At 37.4% G+C, this 22,202-nt stretch overlaps 1 pseudogene; it reads left to right on the plus strand.

Moving 5' to 3' along the window:
- Positions 1-1,222: 1,222 nt before the first annotated feature.
- On the plus strand, positions 1,223-4,064 carry LOC107788778 (F-box/FBD/LRR-repeat protein At1g13570-like; annotated as a pseudogene).
- Positions 4,065-22,202: the final 18,138 nt, after the last annotated feature.

The following is a 22,202-nucleotide window of genomic DNA, read 5'->3' on the forward strand; positions in this document are numbered from 1 at the left end:
TTAATCAAATAATATCTTGATTAAAATGATTCAACAGTCTCACAAGATCACTTGATCAGAGTATACAATATTAGGCATAGATATTTGGTTACACCCGTTTTGGTCATTCCTTGTATTTTTGTTCAATTTCAACGTGTGCTTTTTCCCCCTTGCTAGTGCTTTTGGGGGTCGGTGTGGGGGTGGGGAGGAATTGGTCATATTAATAGAGCAATTGAGAACCCCATTTAGGAGTCTATTGAACATTACTGGAGATTCTCTATGAGAGGTCATCCGTTGAATATCCTTAAATGATGCTAAAATAGCCTGCTTGGCTTAGTTTGGGCTAAAACTGTTTTTTCAAAGTAAAGGTATTTGGCAAGTATTTCTAAAGAAAAAAAATGTTTTTAAGTAGAAGTAGAAGCAGTTTTTGAGAAGCAGAAAAAAAAAAAATTCAAAAATATTTTTTTTACAGCACTTTTGAAAAAAATACAGGTAGAAACAGATTTTAAAAGTTTGGTCAAATATTAGTTGCTGTTCAAAAGTGCTTTTCAAATTAATTAGTCAAACATAAGTTGGTTTTCAACAAAAGTATTTTCTTAATAAGTACTTTTGAGAAAAACACTTTTGAAAATAAGTTGATTTTAGCTTGGCCAAACAGGCTATAAGTAGGATTTTTACTTAATATGTGCTTCTAAAATTAGGTTATCTTGAAAAGTGATTTACCAAATTTTGATTAATTAATTTAAAAAATACTTTGAACAACAATTAATGTTTGACTGAGCTTTAAAAAAGTGTTTCTAAGTGTATATTTTTTTCAAAAGTGGTTTTCAAAAAAGCACTTTTAAAAGAAGTTACTTTTATCTACTTCTCAAAACTATTTTTGCTTCTGTCCAAAAGTATTTTTTTTCCTTCTAAAAGTTTTGTCAAACACTTTAACTTTGCGAACAAAACACTTTTGGCAACAAAAAAAAAAGTACTTTTGGCCAAACAAAAAAAAAACTTTGCCATACAAGCTATGAAAGTGTATTTTTTTTCAAAAATATTTTGCAAAAAAATGCTTTTAGGAAGAGCTGCTTTTTCTGCTTTTACTTTTATTCAAAAATACTTTTTTCCTTCTAAAATTTTTGGCTAAACATGTTAACTTTGAAAAAAAATACATTTGGCCCAAAATTACTTTTTGGAAGCTAATTTGAAAAGCTAATTACTTTTTAAATTAATTTAGTGCCTTAGGAACGGTACTTCTCCCTTCACTTCCAAAACCAAAGAGCTCTTCGGCGATTTGCTACTTCCGGCCAAATCCCTTCAATCTCAGGTCAGTTTCTCCTCTTTCTCTCTCATTTTTGGTCCATGGTGTCTCAAACACTGTATTTTGTCTTCTATTCTACTAAGGTAGTGAATCTCATCTGCTGCTTTATCTTATTCTCACACAAAAACAGCTTAATAAGCATGCACAAATTCAGCGGACATTGATATTATTTGCTACAGCCTACACAGCTACGCTACTGATTAGAAGTTTATGCTAGTGGAAAATACCCATCTGCATGATTCTTTTTGTTTTTAAATTACATGGTGGCAAAGTTCAGTTTGTAGCCTATCTTATCGCAGAATCAATAATATAGATTCAAACTTCATAAAAGTACTGGTTTATTGACTATTGAGATCTGTTTAATTGAAAATCCTGAACAAGAGCCTCGTCTGAAGATTACAATGTGATTATTTGCTTAGTTTCATGCACTATCCAAATCTTTTTATGGTGTGAGTTGATGATTAAAGCTTTGAATGATTTTAGAGTATATCAGGGTTAGTCCACTTCATTTGAATGTTAAGTGTTGCTAACAGTTGATTGCCATGTTAATTTGATATCAATCATATAATGTTTAACTAGTTGTGTTTCCTTGAATTCCTTCTTATACCGTGCGGATTCTTCTACTTTCTATATGTTCTGAATCTTGATTCTGCATACTACTATACGGATATTTGATTACACCAACATCGTTAATAGTTGATCAAACCCCAAAATATGTATTAACTTAACCAATAACCGACTTTTATCGGTTCAGGTTTAGCACATTTAGAAACCGATAACTGATAAGGCAAAACGATAAATGCAGATACTGAACCTAACCACCCGATAAGCACTCCTACTTATTAATTGTGGCTATCTATGTCAGTTGGTAAGCTTAATAGAAGCGAAAGGTAATGTGATTCTACTTTTGCACAACAAATGCGATTATTCCACTATATTCATGAAGGATATTCAGAGGAGATGGATGAATGGTTTCAACAGAACACCCCCTTCTTGTTCTTCTTACAGTTGTTGCATGTTAATTTGACGATGGGGAAACAGCAGTTCTGTCCAGATAGTTAACCTCATCTTTTGTAGTCTTGTTTATTTTCTACAGGTTCTTATTGGCGAATGTTGCTCTGATGTCTCCAAAGCTCAAGAAGCAGTGTCGTCGAACTTTAACTACTGATGTACTTAGCAACCTTCCTGAGAATGTAATTGATGCTATTCTTATGTGTTTGCCTTTTCAAGATACTGTGAGGACAAGCATCTTATCGAAGAAATGGAGATATATCTGGTGCAGGCTTCCGAAGTTGACGCTTGATGAAACACTTTGGAAATCTCAAAAGGATTTGAGATCCCTTAACATTTACTTTACAAAGATTATCTTCAATATTTTCACCTTTCATTCAGGACCTATTACAACGTTTACCCTCTGCATTCCTCATTTAGGAATGTGTAATAAGATTGACAACTTGATATATTTCCTTTTTAGGAATGGCGTTCAGCATCTTTTTCTTAGACTTCCGACCAAGGGTAAACCATACAAATTGCCTTCTTCATTTTTCACATGTTTGCATTTGAGGCATCTGACTCTCGAAGGTTGTTTAATACTTCCTCCACCCTCCTTCAAAGGTTTTGATAAGTTAACTAGCCTGGAATTACGTGGCGTAAAAATTTCTTCTGAGTTGCTTGAAAGTTTAATCTCTGGATGCCCGCTGCTTGATCATTTGGCGCTGAAAATCTCATATACTTTAAGAAGTGTCATTGAAATTAATGCTCCCAACCTGAAATCCTTTGACTTTGACGGCAATATAAGATCTATTTGCTTAAAAAGTATTCCCCTGCTGGAAAAATTATCACTTGCGCATTGGGGATGGTATGATGGGGCAAGTTAATTTTATATCATCAATTTCTTTGAGTCTTTTTCTGCTCTCGAGCATCTCCACTTGAGTAACATAATTACTCTCAAGGTAAATCTGCTTATTTGAATCTTTAATGCATTTTTATATATGGAACATCTTTTGGGCTCTGAGTCATCTTGTAATGTGGCATTTTCTTCCTAGTTCGTGGCTGCAGTAGCAGGTGAAGTACCGACTAGGCTTCCATTTCAGCTTAACCGGGTGAAACGTCTGTACCTCTTTGGTCATTGTCTGTGTGAATTATGTGAGGTCTCCTATGCTCTTTGCTTGATGAGAAGCATCCCGTATTTACAATATTTGGAAATCGAGGTTCTTAATCATTTCATTCTTTTCTTTCTCCTCCTTATTTATTGCTTTCTTATACCTCAGATTCTCAATAAATTCGGATATATGGTTTTTTTTTTTTTTTTTTTAAATCTTAGGTGGATAATGACGTATTTGTTGCTCCAGAATCTCATGAAGTTGAAGGTTTTTCAGATGTGACATTCAATCACCTCATGAAAATTAAGCTAGAAGGCGTTATAGGCAAAAATCCTCAGATGCAGCTTATCAAGCTTCTCTTAGCCAAGTCTCCAGTGCTAGTCAGAGTGAAAATTGAGTCCTGGCTATATGTAAATTCTGCAAGTTACTCATCATCAGAGAAAATGAAGAATCTGCAAGAGTCAAAATTACTCGCTGAGATATCAAAATTTCAGCGTGCATCACCTAAAGCACAAGTTATTGTCAAAAGTTTACTAGTATAAGATTACAGTCATGTTTGATCTTCACGAATCTTTAATTAAACCATGAACTTTGGCTAAATTGTTTTGGTTGTTGAAGTGAATAGATAGAAAAGAATGTTGATGTTGTAGTATATATCGCGGTGTTTTGCCTTGCCATACGTTAAGAGTTTCGTGATAGATTTGGCATTGCAGTGCTAAGGGCTCTCAGGGCAGGGCAGGCGGGGCGGGTTAAGTCTTCCCCTGCCCTGCCCCATGTAACTCCCTGCCTATTTAGATCTCACCCTACCCTGCCCCGTTTAGCACTGCCAGTGCTAAGGGCTCTTGAAATGATGTACAACTACAAATTGATATTGTGGTTTATTTTGAACATCAGAGTTAGGTTGTGGTTTGCTGTGTGTAAGGAAGAGCTGTGGAGAATTAATACTGCGTAGTACTGCTGTGCAACTTTTCTTTTTTCAATTATTAAGGTACTTAATATTTTAATTATTTAATCTCATACTATATCTTATGGAGTTTTTCTGTTCTCGAGGCCAAAATATATTTCTCCAATTAGCTGACTTTAAAATATTCTTATGTTATGGTCTTTAAAGACTTTTACTATATAATGCTATTTTTTTTAATCAAATAAAGGGAGATCAGCTAAATATTTATGGTATTATTTTTGTTGTGTGTCGCACATTCAAGGGGAGGTGCCTTAGTGCCTGTTATTTGCGGATGATATAGTCCTGATTGATGAGACGCGAGGTGGTGTTAACGAGAGGCTGGAGGTCTGACATACTCTTGAATCAAAGGATTTCAAGTTGAGCAGGACCAAGACATAATACTTAGAGTGTAAGTTCAGTGGTGTTACTCAGGAAGAGGACGTGGATGTGAGGCTTGATACGCAAGTCATTCCCATGAGAGAGAGTTTCAAGTATCTGGGGTCTATAATTCGGAAGGATGGGGAGATTGATGAGGATGTCACGCATCGTATCGGAGCTGGGTGGATGAAGTGGAGGCTCGCTTCCGGTGTCTTGTGCGATAAGAATGTGCCGTTGAGACTTAAGGGTAAATTCTACAAGGTAGTGGTTAGACCGACTATGTTGTATGGGTTAGAGTGTTGGCCAGTCAAGAACTCCCATATCCAGCAGATGAAAGTAGCTGAAATGAGGATGTTGAGATGGATGTGTGGGCATACTAGGTTGGATAGAATCAGGAATGAAGTTATTCGGGACAAGGTGGGAGTAGCCTATGTGGAGGAAAAGATGCGTGAGGCGAAGCTGAGATGGTTCGGGCATGTTAAAAGGAGAAGCACATATGCCACAATCAGGAGGTGTGAGAGGTTGGCCTTGGAGGTAGGAGGAAGGGTAGAGGTAGGCCAAAGAAGTCTCGGGGAGAGGTGATCAGGCGGGACATGGCGCAACTTGAGCTAACCGAGGATATGACCCTGGATAGAAGGTTAGTAGGTAGTCGTGCGTTTCCCTTTGTCTTCGCTAGTTCGATAGTATTAGTGATAGTATGGTACCCCCTGTATCCTTAGTTTGCTATTATCACATTTCTTGTTCTGTTACTATTTGCCATCAGTACTTCATTAGTTTGCTAGTAGTACTTCTTCCATATTCTCTATTGCTATTTTGGATTTAGTTTTTTAAATATAATGTCTTGCTATTACTTTCTATCGGTACCTCTTTTATATTATCTATTGCTATCTTCAATTTAGTTTTCTAAATATATTATCTTGCTATTATTTGCTATCACGGCTTTTTCCACCTTCTTTAGCCGAAGGTCTATCGGAAACAGTCTCTCTGCCCTTCCAGAGTAGGGTAAGGCTGCGTACATCCTACCTCTCCAAACCCCACTTATAAGATTACATTGGGTTGTTGTTATTGTTGTTGTTGTTGATTTGCACAAATGCAAACTTGGATTGCAGCTCTTTCTTTCTTGTTTATTCTTTCTTGGTCTATTCCTTGTTACGATGGTACCTATAGTTGGAAATAACTTACTAAATCCCAAATTTAGTTCTCTTTCATTTTGATCTAATGACTTTGGAGTACATTGCATACAAGTAGGGGTGTCAAAGGATATTTAAAAATTCGACTAAATCGACCGAACCGTATCGTATTGAATCGGGTTTTAGGTTTCTTTTAATAAAACAGTAAGTTTTTATATAAATTTTTATAATTATACCGATAATTAGGGTAGATTTTTTATTTTATGAAAATAAACCGAAAAAATACTGAACCGTACCGAATAAATTTACATGTGAAAAATATATTTATATATTAATTTTAAAAATAATAGAGCATTAACCTTTTCCTTGGGTCTTGGAATTATGAAAACAGTTACAAGCCAACAAGTAATTAAACTCAAAATTCTAATTCCCAAACCTATTACGCTACTACTATTGAAACTAAATTATTTCCAACACATTCATTAGCAAGCTAAGACACAAGGTATTGTAGCGCTTATAAGTAGCAAACTACAATGTATTGAATATGTTTCCTTTCGTATGATTTAGATTTATCTTTTTGAATATTCAATATTCTATAGACTTTATTCTTGAGTCTCAGTCCCAACTTGGTTAATATATTTCCACTCGTGTAATTTATATTTTCTTTATATTAATTTGCTTAGTTTCTTTTACGTTGCTGTAGAATAGTTGATAGATCTATACTCTATACATCTTTCATATTTTTTTAATTCATCACCCTTTCAAATGTAAAAATGTTTAGAGAGTTTTGCTAAAACCTATAAAAGTACGTATGTTATTGCATTCTACTCTTACTATTGACTTTTACATGACATTTTTAAAAAGAATACTGAAAATTAACCGAATCGTACTGATACTGAAGAGAAACCGATATGATTGGGACGGTTTCGAAAAGTCTAATTTTGGTTATACATAATAAAATAATCGAAAATTTGGTATGGTACAAATTTTATAAAATAATCGGCCGAACAAAACCATTGACACCCCTACGTACAAGGCATTCAATTTAGCAATCTTGATTTATACGCGATGGTATCTATTTTCTATTGAGTCAGTGATGTATATCATGTTAGCAACAATATATAGATCAAATAATAAATATCGATTTTCAGTATATATTGCAACTTGCAAGTATCGTCAGAAAACAATTACTATTGTAATAATAAAAAGCATTGAAGCACTATTTTGGTAAAAGAAATTAAATGATAAATTAGTTTATATCCAATTGAGGTTAAAAATATTATATCATCTATTTTTCTGTGAATCAAATTAATTTTTTAAGATACCTAGAGTAAGGTAAATCTTCGCATTTCAAATTTGGTCTTTTTATTTCTGAAGGTACAAATGTTACTCTAGATAATCATTATATCTGCACTAAGATAATATATTTTGACAAACAAAATACTTCAGTTTTATGTTATATCTTTATGTTATTTTCAACTAAATTTTATGTATCCACGATAAATATTTTTTTTTTGTTCTGTATTTTTTGAAAAGAAACTTTTCCCAAGGGTGTTTGACTTGGATTCTTCAATTTTGTACACGAATCTATATATTATTAAAAGCCAAAGAAAAAAGCATCACAAGCCAAGTGGTAGCCTAAAAAAAAGGTACATGGCATAATTAGTTAATAATTAGGTATTTAGTTCAAAATTAGTTATTAGTTATTGTTTTTTAATTTAAATATTTATAAAATTCGAAAATAAGAAAAAATAAAAAATTGCCAATTCAAATCTATAGACAAACCTCCTACAAATTTGGAGATTCAAAAATCTATATATTATTAAAAGCCAAAGAAAAAAGCATCACATTAAGCCAAGTGACAGCCTGAAAAAAAGCCACATGGCATAATTAGTTATTTAGTTAAAATTAGTTATTGTTTTTGAATTTTGACCCTTTAATTGGGGCTATCGATTTCTTGAGTTCACCCCAATTCCTTGTTAGTCAAGCTTTTCTAGACTTAGTCTCTCTCTCTCTCTCTCTCTCTCTCTCTCTCTCTCTCTCTCTCTCTCTCTCTCTCTCTCTCTCTCTCATATATAAAAATTAAAAATAAAAATTTATCTATATATATATATAATAATAATAAATAAAGCCAAGTGGCATAACGATACGATGACAAGTGTAGATTTTTAGGACAAAGCTCCAACAAAGTTGGAGTTTCAAAATTATTTTAAAATAATAAAAAAATATATCAATTCAAATTGGGGAGTAGTTTCAAGTTGGAGTTTTAGAATTATTTTAAAATAAAAAAATAAAAAACTTTCAATTCAAATTTGGGAGTAGTTTCTTTCTAATATGATAGTCTATATCCATATCAATATATATCTATCTATCTATATAGAATAGAAGAAGCAAATCAATGTGATGATGCCAAGTGTAACAAACAAAAGTTAATAATCGTCACATTTTAGGACAAACCTCCTACAAATTTGGAGATTCAAAAATTATTTAAAAAAGGAAAAAAGAAAATGAAAAAAAAGACAAAGAAATTAACTACCTAAAATTAACTACTCAAACATGGGTGAGTATTTAGGTTTGTTAATTTCTTTGTTTCTTTTGTTTAAATTATTTTCTTTTTTTCTTTATAAATAAATTTTTTATTTATTCATTAAAATTCAGAGAATATTATTGAGAATAATAGAATAAAATTTAAAATTTAGTCCCAGCTAATCAAGTTCATTCCAGTTCCCTGTGAAAAATAATAATTTTAAGAGTAATAAAATATATATCTTCTATTACAAAAAGAAAGTAGCAGACAAAAATATTAAACAAAGTAATATGCTAATACAAATCTATTAACAATGTAATCTATACTATATTAAAAGCACGAAGGCCCTTAGCGAAATGTTGATTGAACTTTTTACCCTTCATTAAAAGACATCACAATAGACAAAATTGTCATTTAATATTTTCCTCAAATTATTACTTAATTATTTTTATAATATTTCACCTAATAATTACGCATAGATTTATTGAAAGAAAGTCCTTATTTCCTTTGATTTCTTTCCAAATATGGTGACTTGAAGAAGTCACTATATAAGCATATCTCCAAATAAATTTGGAGAATTGAAAACGTATACGTAGCCACCTATATAGCTCTAGAAAAACTTATGGTTGTTTATTTCTTTCATAGCTTGTTTTGATTTGGTTTAGGTTTAGCTTTTTATTTTTGCTTTATTCTGTCACGACCCAAAATCCATTAAAGGTCGTGACAACATGGTATCAGAGCACTAAGTTCACTTAGATCTCACGAGTCATGAGCGAGTCTAGTAGAGTCTTGCGGATCGGTACGAAGACGTCTGTACTTATCTTCGAGAGCCTACAGGGTTGTTAGGAGCACTTCCATTCTTGATTCCTCATCGTGCAATTTGATTCCCTTGAGGCTTATGCCTTCATTTCCTTCCCATTCAATCTTATGCGACGTGAAGCGCTGGTTACAAATCGGGAATTGAGGAATTATAATGGTACTACAGATGTGGTGCGGGATGTTTCTCCCTGTGTAGTTGATTGGGCTATTGTCGTCGCCTTGTGGAAGGATATTCTGTCATTTCAGCTCAGTAGCTATACTTCGGAGAGCTTTGAGGCCATGCACAGGTTGCTATGATGCTCATGAGTTGTTATCGCACAGTATTGATGTGAAGGTAGGATGCTTGCATATGTCTCGGGGCAGTGAATGATTTGAAAAGAGGTTTACTCAGTGCATGATTCAGATTCGGTACTTTATTTCCGACGGAGGAAAGGCAATCGAACTAAGAATGTCCAGATTTGGGTTGATGGAGTAATGATGCTTGGTATTTTCGAGCGTAGTAGAGTTCTCAAATTGTGATGTGGTGTCATCGTCCTTGTTGAACGCGTTAAGGTTCGCCGATGTTATGGCCTTCTTTAATTTGCCTTTGGGGCAGGGTACTGTGAAATGGTGCTTGAGATACGGTTGTCAGAGATAACGGAGTGTAGCGGTTTCGGAATCGAATTGGTACTTCTAGTATTGATGGTTCGAGAAAGAGGATCTTCTAAGAGGTTTAAAGTTAGTAGTGATCTGTTGGTTCAAGTGCTACAGAGGTAGATTGTGATTTAAGGCAACAACTGGGCAGCGAAGAATGAGGAAGGGCATGTGGGAGGTGCCTTGCAGTGGATAAACTTATAGAAGGCCAAGCATGAGAAACATGAGTCGGGTAGTTACTTAAAGGAGTGAGTTTGACCAAAGTGGGAGAGTGACAGAGTAGCATGTGGGTTCTATGGTAGGATAACTACACGCCTTGAGAAAGTTTAGAGTGATTTGGGATTCATGGTGGACCGTGACGAGGACTATGGACTTAATTTGAAATATTGGCTGCTATATTGAGGAAGATTAGGTGTGACAGAAGGGAGTTGCTTGATATGAAGAAGGATACAACATGACTTTGGATTGGAATATATTGTCGCACCTTTAGTTGATGTCCATGAGGAGTGAATGGACCTGTACATCAGGTGAATGAGCACGGGCTAAGAATGGATTACTGATTTCGTAGTTATTGTACCTAGTGCAGCGGCATTGGATGATGTCGGCATAGAATTTTCACATGCGGGTTATCTCATGTGAGCAGGTTAGCGATTGCGTGGTGCTGATGGGGCTGTCACGAAAGAATTCTACTGGTTATCCGATAAGAGATCGAATATGTGAATGTGGTTAGTGATTCAGAGTGTTCATGAAAGGTAAAATGGAAGGATTTCGAGGAATTTGGCAAGTTGATTGTGCAAGATCAGTTCAACAATGAAGAAAGAATCTTTGCGGGTTCTAGATCTATGCAATGGTATCTTCAAGCCAAGTGGGAGAGTTCCACCGCCTACGGTTGAATTGCATGATCAGCTAATTGTGAGATTTCTGGTTATCGGCATATTTGTGGGATATTATGACTAAGGAAGAGGGTCATCAGTGGTGATTTGGGCAAAGAATTTGAGGAATGTGTGCCATAATTGGCCTTATAGATTCATGTTCAGGCTTTGGGAAGACTCATAGTTTATATTTCATGTAGATGTGATGTTCAAGGAAGATGATTCGGCCGGGTGCTTCTTTGAGAGGGCGTTCATGTGCTAGCAGAGCCTTGGAGTTGGTTATATTCGGGACCAAGTCAGAGTAGGGGGCTCTCAATAATGGTCCTAGTGGATTCAAAAGTTAAGGCATGGTGCCTGAGGATTTCGAGTCCATAGTATGGTTGAATATCGAGCTTCTGCAGCGGATTATGATAAAGGAGATTGGAGTGTTCCGTGTTATCTTTGGTCTACGGGGTATCAAGAGAGGAATGGGAGCATGTAGCCTTGGATTTATAGAAGAATTATCAGAATAGGTATATCAATTGAAGACGTGATTATGCGCACAAGTAGGGTATGAAATGGTTCGTGGGTTTTGAGACAACATGGTCTCCTGATTCAAGGCCACTCAGGATGAGTGCGGATTGAGTTCGTTATATTGATAAAGGAGTTGTTATTTCTAAGGAAGATCTAGAGTAAATTAGGAGAAGTCGGGTTTGGTTAGCAATGGTTGAATTGACATAATGATGGCAATGATCATCTCCTTCAGTGTGTTGGGTTATTCATGTGATTTGTGATGGTACGTGCGAGGTTTGACGGTCGTCGTAACCGGTCTTATTTGGAGGCTTTCGAGTATTATGGCATGTTATGTGCATATGGATCCCGGAGGGTTAGGGTGGTTTAGACCACTACTTGAGGATTTGTGTGTTATATGGTTATGAGAATTCAGTCACTGTGTTGCAATGATTCTCCTGAAACGAGTAAAGTGAAAGGTTTCTACAAAGTGAAGTGCATATCCTATTAGTGGTTTAGGAGCTATGATGCAATTCTTGGGCCCTCATGTATTGATAAGATAGGAGAGGTGAGCGGCATAAAATTTGAAAGATTAGGGATTGAGGTCGCAGTTCGGTATTGACAAGGATGTCACGAGCTCGGATGAGCAGGAAAAGGAATTTAGATGTTTAGAATAAGCTGGTATTGTCTCCAGCGTCACCTGAGATCAGTGTCCTGTGTAAGAGGCTTTGCGTACTGATTGCGGATTCTTGATATGTTATTGGAATGTTAGGTGCAGCCGGTGGTATGGATGTGCAGACTTGTTACCTGATGCGGAAGGTCGTGAGAGTGCATCCCACGGGAAGGTTGAATTGGTATGACATGTAGTCACTTGATTGATTAAAGATTTAAACCAAGTATGAATATTTCGGTAATATCACTAATTTGAGAACTTCTGCCTGGAGGGCACTCGGTTTGATTTACAAGCATACACAAGTATTTTTCATAATCTTCCATAATTTTTAAAGACTTTAAATCAATTTATTTCTGTATTTTTATTATATAAATATCTAATAATTACCCTACAAATTATTTTTATGATGATTTAATCATCTAAACTTATCATTTATACCAATATGAGGTTTTAAATATTTTTAGTGCATTTATCATAATTACATTTGCATTTTTAGGGCTAAATTGCATATTTTGCAATAATAGCCCATATGCATATATAATTACATTATTCATACAGAAAATGACTTTTTATATTTTTATAATGTTAAGTAATTATTGTTAATCATTTTCATGTACAAATGATTTTTTTTTAATTAATTATTTTATAAATTATTTATTTGTTAAATAGTGGGTATTTAAAATCTAGCCCTAAAATCCCCTATTTTCGAATTTAACCCAACACCCTTACACCAGCCCAATACCCTTGGCCCAAGACCCATTAGCCCAATCCCCATACCCATTTAAATACCCGACCCAGGACCCCTTTAAATCGTGACCGTTGATCTCTAAGATCAACGGTCCACGTTACACCCTCCCTTTTAAACCAACCTAAACCCCTAACCCTAATCATTCTATACCACCTCGCCACCCTGGAATTCCCTCGTCTCTCATCTCTCATGAACCCTATCCGCCGTTCCTATCAAACCCCCCAAATCCGACCCCAAAACGGAATCCACCACGGATTCCCTTACCTTATTTACCTCTCCTCACCACTGGCCACTCGTCTATGATCTTACTTAGTTGTTTGCCTAACATGGCAAGCAAATCTTGCCAAAATCGAACCAAATCGGTTCACACCTCTAATTGTTGTGGCTATTCCGTCTATGTTCATCATTGATTCTTTGTGAGTAACGAATATTCTTCATATCTGTTGATGATTCTTACTTACCCCAAATGAGGGTTTTCAAACCCTTTCAATCGGATCAAAATAGGTCCGATTTTCTGATTTTTAATGTTATTCCGCTTCTATTCATCTTATTTTGTGCGAATCTTACTTTATTTTCCACTGATTTCACACTTTTCCTAAAACTAGGGTTTGAAACTTTCTCATTTTCTTACCGATTCTGGTGAATCTTTCCTTTCTGTGTTCGATTACTTTCTTTCCTTATGTTTTCCCTGATTTTTACTTTAATATTTGTTTAAATATTTTGAATAATTTTTGTTTTGGTATTATTTGTGTTTCCTTTAATATTTGCTTAAATATTCTGAATAATTTTTGTTTCGATATTATTTGTGTGTCCGTTAAAGTCTGCCTTAATAAGTCTGAACGGTTTATGTTTTGGTATGTCTGTGTATTTACCTTAAATATTCTGAATAATCTCGGATGTTTCCCTGATTTGCTGAATCCCTTTATTTGTGCCCTAAATTACCTATAACTGATTCTGAAATATTTTCTTGCATACGACTGATTTGTTTCCATGTTTATGTACTGATTTCTATCACTATATATACTCTTCCCCCATTCCCTTTTGAAAGGACCTTCGACTACTTTCTGAACTCACTATAGACTTACTAGACCTAAGGTTATTCTGATTTTGCATTCTATACTCTAACTTTGGCCGGCTGGAAGCCAAGGCCAGTCAGCTCTGAAATCTTGCTATATATTGTGGACTTCCATACTTTGTGCATTTTTTTTTTCCGCTTAACTAGTGAGTCACCTAACTTCAGCACTTTCATTCTTATATGTCCATGATTTGTATATGTGATTACTACTGAATTTGTTATTCAATATGCTTGGAAGGGTGTTTAAGTATAGCTCTATCAAATCGGTATGTCTTAGTCCCTTTAACACTTAATTGCTCCTAATATTACATGTGCTGAAGTTATTTGAACTTATTTAGGGTCTATCCAGTTAGTGTATAAATCCTTGAATGCCTATGAACATGTTTATCCCATTACCCTGAATCCCTGCAGTGAATGCCTCACATCTGTGACTCTTATTACTAGTTATAATCTGCCTCTTTGCTATTGCGTTAACATGATCACTCGATCCCACACGCCCTCTAGTGTTTGTTTGTAATTTGGAATAGTTGTCTCATCATGTTCGAATTGCTGCTTTATCCTTTGATACAAACTGGATCATCTTTGGTTAGATCATTATAACAAAGTTACCTGCTACTTAACATGATTTTACTGAGTGTGTGTGTCTTGACTTATGACTGTAAGCATGATGCCCTCCCCCCTTCTATGATGATGTTCTGGTTTTCTTGATAATAACACTAGGTTATATACTTAACATGATTCAGCATGCTTTAACTCATTCTACACCTATGACTTTGCCAAACTTGCAAACATGTTCTTTGCCAACTTTTAGCATGTGACTGCTACTGTGCTGAGTTTGAAACCTGTTTATCAGTTTCATTAAACTAGTTCTTTTTTTAAGTGTCTACTTGTTGACTCAATTTGGTCATGTCTGTTTAAATCCTCAATTCCTGTCTTCTCAATTTTGGTCTTTCTTTCTCTGTCACCTAAGCTCTTTTAAATCCTATTCTTAGCCAATGCTGCCCAAGTTCTGTCCTTTGGCCTTCCTAGTGTGAGCAATGTTCAGGGTTCATTAGAGACCCTTGTGAACTCCGACACACTAGGATTTGGTCCGTAATCCATCCTCTGAACTATTCTTGTTAACCACCCTAACGTGAGCACTGCCCTGGGTTCTTGAAGCCCTTGGGAACTCTGACACACTTGGGCCTTGGTTCTATATTCTCAACTCTATCTTGTGCTCACTGGGTGAATCATTCAATTCCTGGCTGTTGTATGTCTATGAGTGTGTAACTTGGAGACTGTTGTGATTTGTGAGAATAAAGGCCAGGCCTGTCCAGGTGTATTTTGGGCATGCTGTAGGCTCCCTATAGTTATTCTCCTATGTAATTCATGCTATTCATTCTGGGTCTATAATAATTATTGTAATAACATTTGGGGTATTAGTGAAATTGGGAAAGGGATTTTATCTTATATTTGCAATAAATGGGGTAGAAATCCTGCTTATAGGTTCAATAATGTGTGTTTAGTTATCGTGTGTTAGAAAGCATGCCTATAGGTATCCTATTATGTTCAGTCATTTAGCAATCCTGCCTATGGTTTCAATACTTGGTTCAATTGTGATCTATTTCTGCTTATTAGAAACCATGCCTATAGGGAATTGTATGATTCAATATGCATTTACATGCTGCCTTATTCACAAATTGTAGAGATCATGTCTATAGGATCTAAAATCGGATTTAATTGTAGAAAGCATGCCTATAGGTCAGAATCCGTTTAATTATCATCTTGCTCGTTTATTCAGGAGTTCTCAACACTGTGTCATTATTATCACTAGAAAATATGCCTATATGACTAAATAAGTAATTCTGAATATCCTTACGTGATTACCATTATTTATTATTGAGTATAACACCTAGACATCGTATCTATAGGTTTAATCCCTTTATGCTTAAAATTAGTAGGCAAATTATGTAGGTTTCTGGAAATCGTATTTAGGAAATGGCTTTTGCGTGTAGCTGTCTGCTCAGTAATTTGGTATCACATAGAGATCCTGCCTATAGGATTCTGCAACCTTAACTCATTAAAATCTGTCAATGATAATCAGTTTGGCGTGAATTTGTTGTCTAAATGCGGAGGCTAACTTGAGCCTTTATTTGCTTATATGTGAAAGTCCTAAATGTTTTGCTTGTCGCCTAGTATTTTCCCTTTTGAGCAACCTAAGTTAAATTCTAGAACCACCCTGAAATAGAGGTCCAAATACCTCCTGGACCATAGGCATGGGACGGGTAGTGCACGCATAGAGTACGACATAGAATTGACTAGTGCGCTTTAGGTAAACAACTTAAAGATAGTAATCGGGTAGTAGGAGATGATAGTCTGTGCTCGCTGAATAATATGAGTAACACCCCATCTTGAGGGAGTTACGAAGTATTATTTATGTTGCACAGGGTGATCCTTTAGGCTAAAAAACTTAGGACCCCCAACCTTTGTTTAAAGTCAATCATTTTATTTGCCCAAATTGCTTCCCTTCTCTTAGACTAATTCATATAATTCGAGTTCGGCCGGGACCCACCGTTGTGGACCTCGAGGAGTGCCTAACACCTTCTCCTCAAGGTAATTTGAGCCCTTACCCGATCTTTGGTGATGCGAACTGGTTAATCCAGAGTTATTTGCAAAATAGGTGCCCTAACGCACCTTAATCCGTTAGGTGGCGACTCTTCTTTTTTAATTACCTTCCTTTAAAAGAGTTGTCACGACATCGAAGCCCGATTTCGCGAGAAAGAAGGGGCGCGACAGCATGGCGACTCTGCTGGGGATATTTTTAGGCTCTTACCATAGCGAACTTGGTATATGAATTAGTCTTCTTTGATGAATGTGTTTCCTTGTTCTTTATCGTTACATGAACATCCCGCTTCCATTTTCCCTTTTATGGCTACATGCACACCCTTTCCCCTATTTCCCTCCATTTTGAATTTGTATGCAAATCTTTGCTTAATTTGGTTACAATGTGTGTTTTCCTTTATTTCCTGGTCATGTTCACCTACTCCGAATCATTTTTAAATTTGCTACATCATGTCTCTATCCCTACCCCTACCCCTTGCTTGCTTTATTACAATTCTTTCATATTGCGCGAACTAACTTCTTCCTTATTTTTTCTTTGTTTTTATATCTTTACGTTTCATTTAATACTGCATTTATCGTCTTCATCACGCAAAATACTTGACAACGTGTTGTTTTATGTTTTCATAAAGCATGTTCCATATCATATTCCACTCGTGCGTAACTAATACCATAGCGGCACTTGATGAGTGTCCGCGCTCTTCCTAAATCACCCTTTAAATTTGGAAAGGCTTATTTGCGGTAAAACTAGTCGATCAACGGTGCAATCGATGGTTCCGTACCTTCCCTTCTCAAGTTATCTACTTGAGAGTACGAGTCTAGACTCTTCTAGAAACCCCCACTCTTATATTAACTGTGCATGCATCATGTCTAAACCTAGTATGGGTTAGAATGTTGTTCGCGTAATAACTCTTTAAGGCAAGCTTTGTCCAAAGCCCGCCGGGATTTCCTTAAATTCCAATGGGTACGATCATGACATGTGTATTATTTGGAGAAAACGTGCCGATATGCTAATCATTAATGTGTAAATAGTCGAATCCGGAGAGGAAAGGGCTAACTTTATTTGTTTTGCAGAAATGAGGCACGAAGTCCCCAGGTTCGGCATAGTTCTAAGTACCCCACCTTTGTTGCTAGATTGGTGGGAAATTCTCTCGCCGAGTGACAAAACCATGTGAAAAGAGTTCTCGGGAATTTACCTTCTTTGTTAGATATTCAACCGAACAATGTGTTAATTGAGGCTGCCACCATGTTCTGGGATGAGAAGAGGGCCGTCTTTCGTTTTGATGATATAGAAATGTCTCCCTTCTAGAGAAAATAGGAGGCTTCGCTGGGCTCCCATGGGATAGCCCTGGCTTGTTGGTACCATAAAACTGTACTTCTCGAGGTTTCCTAAAAATGATGGGTTTCAGGAAAAATGATAAGTTAGTCTGTCTGAAGAAATCTTACATACCATTCGACTTCCTTTACGAGTGTTATGGTCACATCAAGTCATATCACCTTTAACATGATGAATTTGCCATCACTTCTTTGGGTTGGACTCACCGCCGGGTTTTTGTATTCATTGTCTATTTTCTGGGGATGTTGATATTCCAGATACAAGGAGAAAGGATCCACACTCACCTAGCTATGGTCACTAAGACCCTAATGGAAGGAATTAAGGGGAAAACTTACACTATTATCCCAATGATCGTGGCTGAGATGTACCGAGCCTTAGACCATTGCAAAAAGGGATATAGGCATTTCGAGGGTTGCAATCTGTTACTGCAAATAAGGTTGTTGGAACACCTTCAGAGAGGACAATACCATCAAGAATTTCCACGACGACCATGGAATGACCACATAGCTTATCACCATCCGAAGAGAATGACTTTTATCCCAGACAGGTTTGCACAATCGGGAAACGCTGTGAGCTGGGTACATTTCTTTAGCAATTTGACTGATGACAAGATACATTGGATGTTTGAGTGGTTCCCTAGCAGTGAATTTATCATCAAGTCGAGAGATGCTCCTCATCTAGTGCTAATCGGATTAAGGGGAATCTATCCTTATGCTCATATCAGAGTCATGAGGCAAGCTGGGAGAAAAAACAGGTTATACCACGAGTTTCCAAAATGGTTCATTACAAAGCAAATCTCCAAGGGAATGTCATTCCATTCAAGTTCGAGGCACAACACATGTGGCATCAAAAGATTATTGTAGAGAAAGATACCATCGAGCCAGACAGGTATCATGCCGGCTACGTGTACTTCTACCCATCATAGTTGGTCGATGACATAGCAGGAGAGGTCAAGCTAGGGGTTGATTTGAGAAATAGGGTCATAGACGACGCTGCTGAAGCACAAGTCAAATACAGGAGGTTGCGCAAAAGGGTCTTTGAATCTGAGTCCAGGCATTTAGAACATCATAAAGTGGACATGGAAGCAATCAATGAATGGAGGGGAATCGCTACTAAATCAACAGAAAGGTTGGAGTATTTGGAGCAGGGTTTGATGGAACTTGAGGGAAAGATAAGGAAAAGGGTCTCGGATTGTCAGAACGCAGAGGGAAATGAAGGGGGACATCTAGCAAGGGCGTATCTGCTATTGGACATGCGCGACCTGGGGAATCTGATTGACGGGGCTAAGAAGGCCAAGCTTAAAGAAGGTCCCTCTGGGACCAAGTAGATTAGGCGTGATATTTTCTAGATTCGTTTTAGAATTTGATTGTAGTAAGGCAAATGCCACTAGTGACTCTTTATAATTATTGTCGTTTTAGTAGAGATTTGGTTTATTTATCATATTAATCAAATGATATAGTTATCAGCATTGAGTTTTCTCCAAAGCTATATATCGCTAGGCCTACCTCGAGCACGATGAAGTCCCCAAATTAGGACGTGAATTCCGCAATACGTGTTTAAATATCGTAAATATTCTTTTAATACTCTTTACTGATTTGTTTACCTTTTGTTTTTCTTCTTTTCTTTGTTTATTCCCATCCCCTAAGGTTGGTTTGTGCATACTGGCATCATCGGAATATCATACCAGATCTAGAGGTCCTCCACCACCTCCTCCTCCAAGTGATCCTAATAACAAAGGAAAGGCTAAGATGGATGATCTGAGCGGTATCAGGAAAGACAACACTACACATGCAGAGAATGTTGAGACTTCGGATGGTCGGAGTACTCCGGCACAGAACGACTTGGTTTTGTGATTAGAGCAAAAGATACTGGAGTTACAAGGGTAACTTGAGCAGGTCCGTAACTTGGCAAACCTTTCCCTTACCCTGAGTGTTCCCGACATCAACCAACAAAATGCCCAAATCTCAACACCTCCTCAAAACACACAAAACCAGCACCCGCAAAATTCTCCCACACCTCATCAATACACCACGCCTCCCCAAAATCCTAATCCTCCACCAGTACCAACTCCTCCATATCATCATCATCATCCGACCCAGTACCCACAAACTACCACATACCACACTCCTCAAAATGCAGCACAGCCTACTCCTGACCCGCAAAACTCAACCAATGACCAACATTATGCCCAGATTCCTAGAGTCCACCATAGCAATCCCATATATGTTAAAACCCTACCCCATACCCCATAACATACCCTATACATACCTGAATCCGCCGAAAAGGACCTGCTCATCAAGAACATGGTAGAGGAACTCAAGAAACGTACCATCAGGGTTCAAAATGTCGAAGGGGGCAAAGGCGTCGAGGGTTTGAATTATGAAAATTTGTGTATTTAGCCAGATGTAGAACTGCCAGAGTGTTACAAACCTCCTAAGTTCAAAATGTTCGACGGAACTGGTGATCCGAAGGTGCACTTGAGAACATATTGTGACAAACTTGTAGGACTTGGCAGGGATAAAATAATCCGCATGAAGCTATTCATGAGAAGCCTTACTAGAGATGCCCTGTCTTGGTAGATCAGTCAGAACCCAAAGAAATGGGTTAATTGGGTAAGCATGGCATCGGATTTCATGGATCGGTTAAGGTTTAACACAGAAAACGCACCAAACATTTTCTACATTCAAAATCTCAAGAAGAAGCCAACGAAAACTTTCTGCGAGTATGATACTCGGTGGAGGTCTGAAGCTGCAAAAGTAAGGCCAGCGCTGGAAGAAGAACAAATGAATAAGTTCTTCGTCAGAGCTCAGGATCCGCAATACTACGAAAGATTGATGGTTATTGAAAACCATAAATTTTCTGATATCATCAAGCTGGGAGAGAGAATAGAAAAAGGGATCAAAAGCGGAATAACGACGAATTTTGAAGCACTCCAAGCCACAAATAAAGCCCTGCAGTCATGAGGTATCTCCAAGAAGAAATAAGTAGGTGCAGTAATGGTAGCCCAAGGTCTGAAGTCTCCTCTCACATACCAAACACCTCCACCCACATATCAGCCTTCACCTCCCATATACCAACAACCTGCCACCAGTTACCATACCTATAACACTCAACCCGCATACTACCACTCACCACCATCCCGCCAAAACTACCAAAAACCTAGACCAAATTTCGACCGCATACCACCCAGACAATACACCATAATTGTTGAAACTATAGACCAATTGTACGAGAGACTGAAGGTTTCCGGTTATATCACTCCCATTCCCGCTATCGCCATGGAAAATTCCTCTCAATGGGTCAATCCAAATAAGACATGTGCCTATCACTCAGGCATGAAAGGTCATACTATTGATGAGTGTCGTACTTTGAAGGATAATATTCAGACATTAATTGACACCAAAGTCATGCAGGCAAAGGAGGCTGCACCCAATGTCCGTAACAATCCTCTCCCAGATCACAGGGGCGGAGGGGTAAACATGATAGATACCGATGAAGAATGGGGCTCAAAGGGGTCAATTGGACTCATTCGAGAAGGGGATAATCCTGAAACATCTCCAGTCACTCTCACACCTATCATGATACAAACTCAGGCACCAATTGAAGTTGAGGTAGTTGCTCCAACTCCGTTTGAGGTTAAAGTAACAACACCCTTCACTGTGATGGTAGCACCTACACCATCTTATAAGTCTAATACTATACCATGGGAATATGTTGCGGAAGCAAGAAGGAAAGGAAAGGGGAAAATGGAAGAAACTAGTGCATCACAAGGTATGACTAGAACTGGTAGGGTTTACACGCCCGAGCATTTGGGGGGAACAAGTAAAGAAGCCGCTTCCAGGCAGCCCATCATTGAAACCGGCCCAGATGATCTTTGGAGAAAGGTGCAAGCAAGGGAGTATTCTGTTGTTGATCATTTGAACAAAACCCCTGCTCAGATATCCATTCTATCACTACTGTAGAATTCTGAGGCACACAGGAATGCGTTGATGAAAGTGTTGAATGAGGCTTATATACCCAACAACATTACCAGTGGAGAGATGGCCAATATGATCGGACAAGTATTGGAAAGCCACAAGATCACTTTTCATGAAGACGAGCTACCACCAGAAGGACTAAGTCACAATAGGGCACTGTATATCACAGTGCAGTTTGAGGATAAGTTCATTTCCAGAGTCCTGATATATGGGGGTTTGAGTCTTAACATATGTCCACTAACTACTCTGAAAAGATTGGGTAAAGGCCTGCACGAGATACGAGCAGAAAGTATGAACGTGAAAGCATTTGATGGGTCTCAAAGGGCCACAATTGGGGAAACCAACCTTAGCCTACAGATGGGCCCAACTTGGTTTGATGTTGAGTTTCAAGTGTTGGACATATCTGCTACCTACAAACTATTGTTGGGACGACCTTGGATACATGCCGTTGGGGCCGTAGCTTCTACTCTACATCAGGTCATGAAGTTTGAGTGGAACCATCAGGAAGTGATCATCCATTGGGACGGAAGTAATCCCATTTACACCAGTCAAACTGTTCCGGTCATCGAGAATAGAAGAAAGTTGGGTGGAGAAACATACCATCGCATCGAGCGCGT

This window comes from Nicotiana tabacum, chromosome 4 (genome assembly GCF_000715075.1).
Source record: "Nicotiana tabacum cultivar K326 chromosome 4, ASM71507v2, whole genome shotgun sequence".
Taxonomy (NCBI): Eukaryota; Viridiplantae; Streptophyta; class Magnoliopsida; order Solanales; family Solanaceae; genus Nicotiana; species Nicotiana tabacum.